Genomic DNA, 10,257 nt, shown 5'->3' on the forward strand with positions numbered 1-10,257 from the left:
GGAATAGGGCCTCCCATAAATATTCCAATCTTCTTGATCACGTCGTCATTCTTCTCCACCAATACTTCAATTTCTTCTTCGTAGTCTTCACGTGTAGCTTTGAGTTCTTCCACTAGTTCCTTGATTCTAGTCTTAGCCTTCTTCAGATCTATCATGTCGGCGCACATCTGATTCTCCTGTCGTCGAATGTGCTGGTTTAACTCCTGGATAAAAGATGCGATTGATCTATCCTTCCTGGTGCTAATCATCTCCCAGTGTTCATCTCGGCGCCCACAAATCTGATAGATAGTATCCTTGAGATCCTTGCGGTAGACTTCTCCAATGCGTCCCATGGCGATGTGAGCTGCCATACTCTTTCATAGACTCCAAGTTGGTGCATCAAAAGAAAACTATATGGGATCAGTGACTGGCATGAACGTCCTTCCTGGAACTTGAACTTGAATCATCCAGCGCTCTTCTTCAGGTAAGGTGGCGTTGTAGGTTCCCGTGAAGCTTGGTACTCCTATGTTCAGGTATCTAGTGACTTCCTTCAAGTGGCGTCCAAAGGGTGTATCTTCATCCGGTTGGGTGAACTTGTTCCTTGCATCCGCCATCCTAAAGAGTAGAAAAGATGAGAAGTCAGAAGAGAAGAGAGTGAGTAGTGATCTAGGTCTTTAGCTTAGTGGTCGTGTCCTACAGTCAGCGTGTGCTCTGATACCATCTCTGTAGCGACCAGACCTCAAACAGTCTGATCCCTGTGCTTTGGTGTCATCCCTAGATCAGTAATGCTGACACCACACAATACTCGGAGGATTTATAGCAGAGTAGCAATCACACACTTATTACATCGAGTGTCTCAAAAGAGAACTATTACAATAAATATGGTTTAAGGCCATCTAATAACGATAACAGCGGAAGGCTTGGAAGAAAAGTGAGTCCATCAACTCCAACGGCATCACTGAGTATAGAACATTGGAGATCTTGTGTGGCTACACCTTCGCAAGGACCGTTTCCCCCACGAACGCAAGTCCAAGCTTCAACCACGAGCGGACGGACCCTTCAAGGTGCTTGCACGCTACAACAACAATGCATACAAGATCGATATCCCGCGTGACAAGTACGCCGTGAGCGACATCTTCAACGTCAAAGATCTCTCTCCCTACCATGGTGATGAGGATTTTGATCCGAGGTCAGATCTTCCCCAAGGGAGGGGAGATGATGTGAAGCATCCTATGGCCATCCCCATGGACCTACCATCGCCTCAACAAGAGCCACGAGGACCCATGACACGAGCTAGAGCTAGAGCTCTCGAGAACGAGGTGACTTCTTTCCTTAGTGATATTACATATGATCCTCTCGAGACATGACCTAAGTCCGAGGTGTTGTGCATGATTAGGTACCAAGAGGACCCTTCCGGAGATGCACGTGAAGGTGAACAAGTCCCCAAGTCCATGGATGAAGAGAACCCACGGAAGGAGTCAAGAACACCTCCCAGGACCCGGACATCTGGCCATGACCCCGGACGTCCGGCCCCTGGAGCGTCGTCCACCACAAGATGCGCAGCCGCCAAGCAACTACAGACCCCGGACATTCGGCCGCCAGCCCGGACATCCGTCCTTTCCTGAGCTCCCGGATATCCGGCCTCCAGCCCGGAAATCCGAACCCCTCCAATCCCGAGAGCAACAAAGCCAGCCGCTCCAGCCCGGACATTCGGCCTCTCCAGCCCAAACATCCGGCCCCGCGTGAAAGCCCGAACATCCGGCCTGACGCCCGGACGTCCGGCCTCCCCTGTCTGCGCATAGTGAAGGGTCGAGGCCCGTGTACCCCTTCAACCCCCTAGACTATATATACTCCTCCTCGTCCCTCTTTCTAGGGTTAGCATTGGTTTAGCTCATATTTAGAGATAGAGCATTGCTCATCCACATTGGATCTACTCCACGAGAGAGACTGCGGCCCCTCTTCGGAGAAGATCCCTTTGGATTCAAGACCCCTCTAAGGGAAGATCCCCTTGTGGATTCAAGACCTCCTCACGGAAAAGACCGGCTACCTTTGTATCGTCCTTAGTTGTCCGTGGATCATGTGATCTCTTATGTACTTGAGGATCTAGCACATGTGTGACTATTTCGTGTTGGTTTAGTGATTCTCTCGTGTTTTCCCTTGTGTTTCCCCTCGTTTTCCCCCTCGTGTTCTTCGTGTTCTTTGCGGGATCCGCTCCTTTCGTGAAAGATTGGCCGATTAGGGTTCCACCCTACATCACTATACTTGTGGGTTATCACCTCCCTGTACTCTCCGCTACAGCAGAGCGGGCACACGTCTCTGTCAGGGCTCGGGGTCGCTCGCCATGGTGGCAGAAGGGTAACAGTCATAGGTAGATGTGCAGCCTGGTGTAGGCAGTTCAATACAGAAACCCTAGTCAACCTCGTTCTGAATTGACTATTGAAGAGAGAGGGAGGGAGGGAGAGATGCTTGTGCAATGCGTGGCTGAATCGGGAATATAAAAAAATAGTAAAACCGGTAGGAAGGACAAACAAATCGGTAGGGTATCCCTTCGATCGATGGAAACAATGGGTAGCAACCAACATGGTAAGCTTACCAAACCAGCATGCAAATGAAACAATAGGAAAGAGTACGTGACAGTTTTACCTTGATGATTAGTGTGGCCTCTCATGGCTAATAATTAGGTGCCCACCCATGAGTAGAAATCAAACCAAATCCTAGTTGATTCCAAAGTCTTTGGTGGCATTTCTTCAAACATGTCACACTCCAGTTGTTTATCTTGTCATCACTTCTAAAAATTAAAACTTATGCATCACCCGTAACATATTTCAAGTGAGGATATGTAGTGACCAGACCTCAAACAGTCTGATCTCTGTGCTCCGGTGTCATCCCTGGATCAGTAATGCTGACACCACACAGTACTTGGAGGATTTATAGCAGAGTAGCAATCACACACTTATTACATCGAGTGTCTCAAAAGAGAACTATTACAATAAATATGGCTTAAGGCCATCTAATAACGATAACAGTGGAAGGCTTGGAAGAAAAGTGAGTCCATCAACTCCAACGGCATCACTGAGTATAGAACCACGACCTAAAACCTCCTTAATCGTCGTCTGAAAAGTCTGCAACATTAACGTTGCAGCCCGAAAACGGGTCAGCACATGGAATATGCTGGCAAGGTAACACATAGAGAGTAATGGAATGAAACAGCTATACTATATGCATATTTGACTGGTGGAAAGCTCTATGGTTACAGTTTTTGCGTAAAGCCAATTTTTCCCTACTTCAAAGGAATAAATTTAATTACTATCATTGTGGTTGTTAAACATTGAGAATGGTTGACAGCATTCTCAATCCCAATTAAAGTAACATCATTAAACCCAACAAAATTAACTTTAGAGTAACATGTTGAGATTCACATGAAAATCCAGGTACTAGATACTCAAGATGTCCATAACCGGGGACACGGCTAACCATGATTAGTTTGTTACACTCTGTAGAGGTTTGCGCACTTTTCCCCACAAGACTCGATCCCCTCTGTTTGGTTTCTCGCACTACAGGGTGTTTGAGAAGACGGATAACCGAGACATAGTCTTTCAGAAGCGCTAGCACCTTACGATCGGGTAGACCGTACCACCTACATCCCCTACATCTGCTAGTCTACCACTGTAAGAGTTCGCACAACTTAGTCAACTATGCCAGAGCCCATAATGGCTTGTGGCTGCACACAGAAGTTTCTAGTATGAATAATCTCATGATCCCTTTGAGCCTGGGTGGCGGTCCAAAAGAAAAACAGACAAGTCCTGGAAACCCCAGGTGCCTCAATCCACCCAGATGTGTGTTAGGTTGCCACCTTAGATAAACCATTAATTAACAATCTCACATCTGTCATGGATATCACTCACCCAATCCACGTCTACTAGCATAGCATGGCATAATAAGCAAACGTAGAAGTAACTCCCAAAGGTTTGACAATAAACAGGTAATAGGTACTACCTCATCTACTTCCCATCCCACAATTTAATTAGATCCTAATCATGCAACGTGTGAGGATTGATCTAATGCAATAAAACTGGGTTGTAGAAAAGGTATGATCAAAGTGTTACTTGCCTTGCTGATGATCCGCGAAACCTAGAGATTCAACGTAACAGGCGGCGCACTCCGGGTATTCTATCGCAGACAAACAAACAAGCCTACAATAAGTACTCATCTAATGCACAGGTAAAACTCAAATAGAAGATCTAACCAGAAAGTTCAACTTAAGAACCCGGGTTGGCAAAAAGAATCAAATCGAACGAAGCAAAAGAAATCAAACGGCGAAAGAAAACAACTTCGTTCTAGTAATCTGGATCTAAGTCAAATTTTACAGTAGCAAAAACATGTTTAAGTTGATTAATCGGAAAGAGGATTTCGAGACGAAACTCCAGGCGCTTGAATCGCCTAATTCCGATAAACGAGTGAAAAGTTATACTAAAACGAAAATCGGATCAGAAATCGCGATCAGAAAATAACCGCGAAAAATCCGACGAAAAAGAAAAACGATGAACAGAATTTATTTTTTTAAACAGCACGGAAAACGAGGCGGCAGCGAACCTCGGGCGGCGCGCAACTCCGGCGGAGCGGCGGCGGGCGGCGGCGGCGGCGGCGGCTGGGGCTAGGGTTAGGGCGGCGGGGTGGGCTGGCTCGGCTCGGTCCTCGGGCGCGCCTTATAAAGGCCCCGCCCAGGGAGTCCTGGCCGAGTACGGCCAAAAGTCGGTTCCGCGTTTTTTTTAAATAATTCCGCCCGGAAGAAAAATAAAAATAAATACAAAATGGACTCCAAAAATCACGAAATAAATTTTCCCGGGTTTCTAAAATCAATCCCGATAAAGTGAACATTTATCTGGGCCCAAACTACAACTTTGAAAAACGCGCATTTTTCCTAAATTCAAATAAAAATACCGAAAAACTCCGAAATAAATCTTATTTGATTTTTTTATTAAATCCACAATATTTCTATATTTTAGGAAAGTCATTTTGTTCCCGCTCTCATATTTTTGTAATAGAAATAATTGATGATAAAATAAATAAAATCAAATGATCCTGTTTACATAATTTGAGAAAACTCAAATATGTAAATAACGAAATCCCCAACTCTCTCCGTGGGTCCTTGAGTTGCTTAGGATTTTCTAGGATCAAAACCAAAAGCAAAATAAAATATGATATGCATGATGATCTAATGTATAACATTCCAAATTGAAAATTTGGGATGTTACAGGATACCAATCCATGTTGAATAAAAGAAGTCACTAAGAACATGTATGAGGCAACACGCAAATGAATACCTACTTAACTGAAGATAAGATAAGTTCTATATCGAGTTTCTTCAAAAAAGGAACACATAAATTGAGTTCTCGACAACAACTTTCCCGAGAAGGACATGCCGTAGAAAAAAAATCTTGATCCTAGCATTTGGCAATTTGTTCCAGACCAAGCTTCCTTTTCTTTGTGCCACCATGGTCCTAAATGTGCAATCTCAGATAGTGGTGCTGACTATTGACTACTGAGATAATCCTACTTGCCACCATTCACCCTTCTATAAGCTAGTGTTATAGAAAAGGGTAAATCAGAGCTAACAAAGGGCATACTCATAGTGTAGTGCTCCTTTCTACAACAAAGATTGTACTAAGATCATCGAGGGACTACTACATAAAAGCAAGCTATAGGGTTTTAGCAACATAAAAAGGATCTAAATCATTTCTTACTTTAGCATAATCGTTTCCCAAAATGAAAACAATACTGGAACACATTACGGTTCAGCCAGAAAAATGTATCAACAAACATGATTTTGTTTTGACAAAAAAACAACATCCAAACCTGCTACATGCCAAGTAAAATCCTCTACACAAATACATCATCTACAAGATGCATGTAACGATTAGGGATTACCCACACGTGCGGTGATGACGGTCGGAGTGCTTGGAAATCCATGCACAGAAGAAACGTCCGCCATGGTAATGCACAATGTCAAGTTGTCAACGATAAGGTGGAGGTATGGATTAGGGATCGCCCATGGAGTGATAACAAACAAACATGTGACTTGACTTTGATAGCCTTGTAAGATGAGCTCACATACCCAGCTTCAGGGTAGGTAACAATTTGAATAATTTGTAGTAACAAATCTGAACCAAAATATATACGCACCAGAACACAATGCATGTAATATAAATTCAAATGGCAAATGCAATCAATGTAAGAGAGAACCAGTTAATAGCAGCAGTTATGATCACCCGCATCACCCCTACTATATAAACTAGTGTTGTATGCCGCCGTTTGCAAAAAAAAACACAAGAAAATAAAACTAATAACTAATTAACATTGATGCTCAAATTGTGTGCACAAAAACCATTGAAACAAAAAAATGAACTTCCATTAAGCAAACAAAAAGGGAACCGTTCCTGGCCCATGTACCATCCTTCGCTATGGGCCCATGTGCCTTATCCTTCTCCTCCAGCATTCCTCTCTTTTCTCACCGACGTAGCACCTCCCATCTCCTTTTCCAAGGACCCGCCGTCCCTTTCGGTTATATGTGTTGCTCCTCTGGCGAGCCTCGTCGTCTGCATAACAAAAAGGCGAGTTTGCCACCGCTCGTACACTACCTATCCCTGCCTCTCCCTCTTACCACATCCATCCATTGCTGAGATTGGTGCCGCAAGCCAAGATGCATCTGCCCAACATCGATAACCGTCCCGTTAGACCGACGCACAAAGTTGGCCAAAGAAAAACATATGGTCAAATTGAGGAAATACTTTTGAGGTTAAAATTACAAAAAGAAAACTTGCAAACATCTAAGAAGTTACCCCTCTATATATAAAACAAGATCACAGAACAGCTAATCTGGATTGCTGCTTATGACCATATCAACCATTAGAGACAATTACATAATTTAGCCCAAACTTAGGACTCATTTTCACAGTTTTTGCCACTTTACCGAATAAAATTGGTCATGTATAAATGTGTATGGTTGACACCTCACAAGCAGCAGACTTCAATTAGCTCCCACCTGTACACTATTTAGGAGTTCATGCGAGCAATTCCTGTACAGAGCAACACACTCTATGTTTCAGGACAAGTGTGTACTGTATTTTAGAGATTAACAACTAAGATTTCAGTCTTGGACCAATTAGATATATCCTTGCAGCTAGCACTCTCATTGAAATAATTTCTCATGGGAATCTACTTGTGTACTAACTACTAAATTATTAGATGGGTTATCTAGGTTTTTAGCTACCAGGTGTGCTTTTACACATATATAAGGGGTGTTTGTTTTCAGGGACTTTTTTGTGTAGGGACTAGAAAAAGTCCCTCTTAGAGACTTTTTTACTAAACGGGAAGGACTTTTTAGGGACTAAACTAGGCATTTGGGACTAAATGAAGAAGACTCTTAAGGAGAGTCTTTTTTGGACTTTTCCAACAATGCCCCTCCATGCACCCATTGGCCCGCCACCCCATGGTATTGTTTGATTGTTATTTTTCTATATACTAGGGGCAACATGGTCATTTAATAGCCTTTAGGAAGAGACTAGGGACTTTTTAGTCTCTAGAAGCAAACAGGGAGGGACTTTTTAGGGACTAGCAGCGTGTTTGGCAAAAAATGGGAAGGGGAATGGGAGTTTAATGTAGGGAGTTGTATTGAGATTAGACATGGGATGAGTCGTTTTATTCCCAATCCTCTGTTTGGCGCATGATGAAAATTATGTGTGAGAGTTTGATGAGAAATTGTATTCCCATGTTTGGTTCATGGGAATTGACAAGGAAATAGACAAGGGAAATTAACGTAAGTTATGATGAAGGGCTAAGATTGACTCACTAAAACAATTCCCTTCCAACTCCCACCCCCTCCCGTGTTAATAAAACGGTGGGAGTTGGAGTCTCAAGTCCCATGACTATTCCCTTATCAATTCCCAATCCCCCTAACCAAACAATAGATTTGAAGTCCCGTACCCCTTCAATTCCCATTCACTAGCTCTAACTACCCCCAACCAAACATGCTGTCGGGACTTTTTAGTTGGGACTAGAAAAAGTCCTAGGACTAGAGAACCAAACACCACCATAAACACATGAACCAAATATTAATGGTTCTACTATAACCCTGGCCACTACCACCTTAAATTGAGTGATTCCTTATTCCTTATTTATTTATGATAGGAATAAGGTACCTTCATGCGTTCCCTGTTTAAAGACATTGCAAACTACAGTGTTCGTTTGTGTACTGTCATGTGTATACACATGCTACAAAGCATGTGTACCCGATAGGAGAAAATACAAGGAATGATCTAAAGCAAAACAATGGGATTTAGCCCAAAGCAAGGACTCGTTTCCCCATTCTTAAACTGTCGGTGCTTCCACTTCTATGATCCTATAAGTGTAACACCCTCGATGCGACTATAGCTCCCACGTGTCGAGGCACGACTTAGAGACATAATCACATTGAAGGCATATGTCGCAAGTTAGGCAATCTTCACAACATCCCATATAATATAAATAATAAAGGGGAGATAACATAGTTGGCTTACACTCGCCACATCAAACAAGTACATAAATAACATTACATCATCCAAACACTCATGGGCCGACTACGGCGCCAAAATAAAAGAGAACCCAACATGCGACAACGGTCCCGTTCACCCCCAACTGGGCACCACTACTGATCATCGGGAAAGGAAACATAGTAACGTTGAGAGTCTTCGTCGAACTCCCACTTGAGCTCATACGCGTCTCCTGGAGCGGAATCATCAGGCCCTGCATCTGGTGTAATAGTAATCTGTGAGCCACAGGGACTCAGCAATCTCGCACCCTCGCGATCAAGACTATTTAAGCTTATAGGTAAGGCAAGGTAAAAATATGAGAGGAGCTGCAGCAAGCGACTAGCAAGTATGGTGGCTAACTTATTCGCAAAAGAGAGCGAGAAGAGGAGGCAAAGCACGAGCGAGAAACTAAAGAGCAACCTGCGCAAACATTACTCCAACACCGTGTCCACTTCCCGGACTCCGCCGAGAAGAGGCCATCACGGTAACACACTCAGTTGATTCATTTTAATTAATTAAGGTTCAAGTTATCTACAACCGGACATTAACAAATTCCCATCTGCCCATAACCGCGGGCACGGCTTTCGAAAGTTCAATCCCTGCAGGGGAGTCCCAACTTAGCCCATGACAAGCTCTCACGGTCAACGAAGGAATAGACCTCCTCCCAAGACGTTCCGATCAGACTCGGTATCTCGGTAACTCAAGACACTTCGACAGGTTAAAACAAGACCAGCAACACCGCCCGAATGTGCCGACAAATCCCGATAGGAGCTGCACATATCTCTTTCTCAGGGCACACTCAGATGAGCGCTCCATACAACTAAAACCAAACCTCGAGTTTCCCCGAGGGGGCTCTGCACAGGACTCTAGTTTGGACCAACACTCAGAGGAGCACTGGCCCGGGGGGGTTTAAGATAAGATGACCCGTGGGCTCCGGAAACCCGAGGGAAAAAGAGGCTAGGTGGCAAAGGGTAAGACCAATGTTGGGCATTGCTGGAAAAGCTTTAATCAAGGCGAAATATCAAGGGGTTCCCATTATAACCCAACCGCGTAAGGAACGCAAAATCCGGGAACATAACACCGATATGACGGAAACTAGGGCGGCAAGAGTGGAACAAAACACTAGGCGAGAGGCCGAGCCTTCCACCCTTTACCAAGTATATAGATGCATTAAGATAACAAGATAATATAATGATATCCCAACAAGTAAATAAATGTTCCAACAAGGAACGGCCTCCAATCTTCACCTGCAACTAGCAACGCTATAAGAGGGGCTGAGCAAAGCGGTAACATAGCCAATCAACGGTTTGCTAGGACAATGGTGGGTTAGAGGTTTGACATGGTAATTTGGGAGGCTTGCAAGCAAGTAGTAGGCATCGTAGCAATGGCATAGCAAAAGAGCGAGCAAACTAGCATAGCAAAGATAGTAGTGATTTCGAGGGTATGATCATCTTGCATGCACAGTTGTCAGAGTTGACTGGATCCTCAAAAGCAAACTCAACGGGCTCCTCGTTAGCGAACTCGTCTCCCGGCTCTACCCAAACAAGACAAACAAGCAACAAGGATACAATCAACCACGTGCAACTCAAACAACACGATGCAAAGATGATATGCTATGCGGAATGCGATGCGGGATGCAAAATGCAAGATATGACAGGAAATGCATGAACCTGGCCTCAACTTGGAAAACCAAGTGTGCCACTAGAAAGAT

Source organism: Triticum aestivum, chromosome 2A (genome assembly GCF_018294505.1).
Source record: "Triticum aestivum cultivar Chinese Spring chromosome 2A, IWGSC CS RefSeq v2.1, whole genome shotgun sequence".
Classification (NCBI taxonomy): Eukaryota; Viridiplantae; Streptophyta; class Magnoliopsida; order Poales; family Poaceae; genus Triticum; species Triticum aestivum.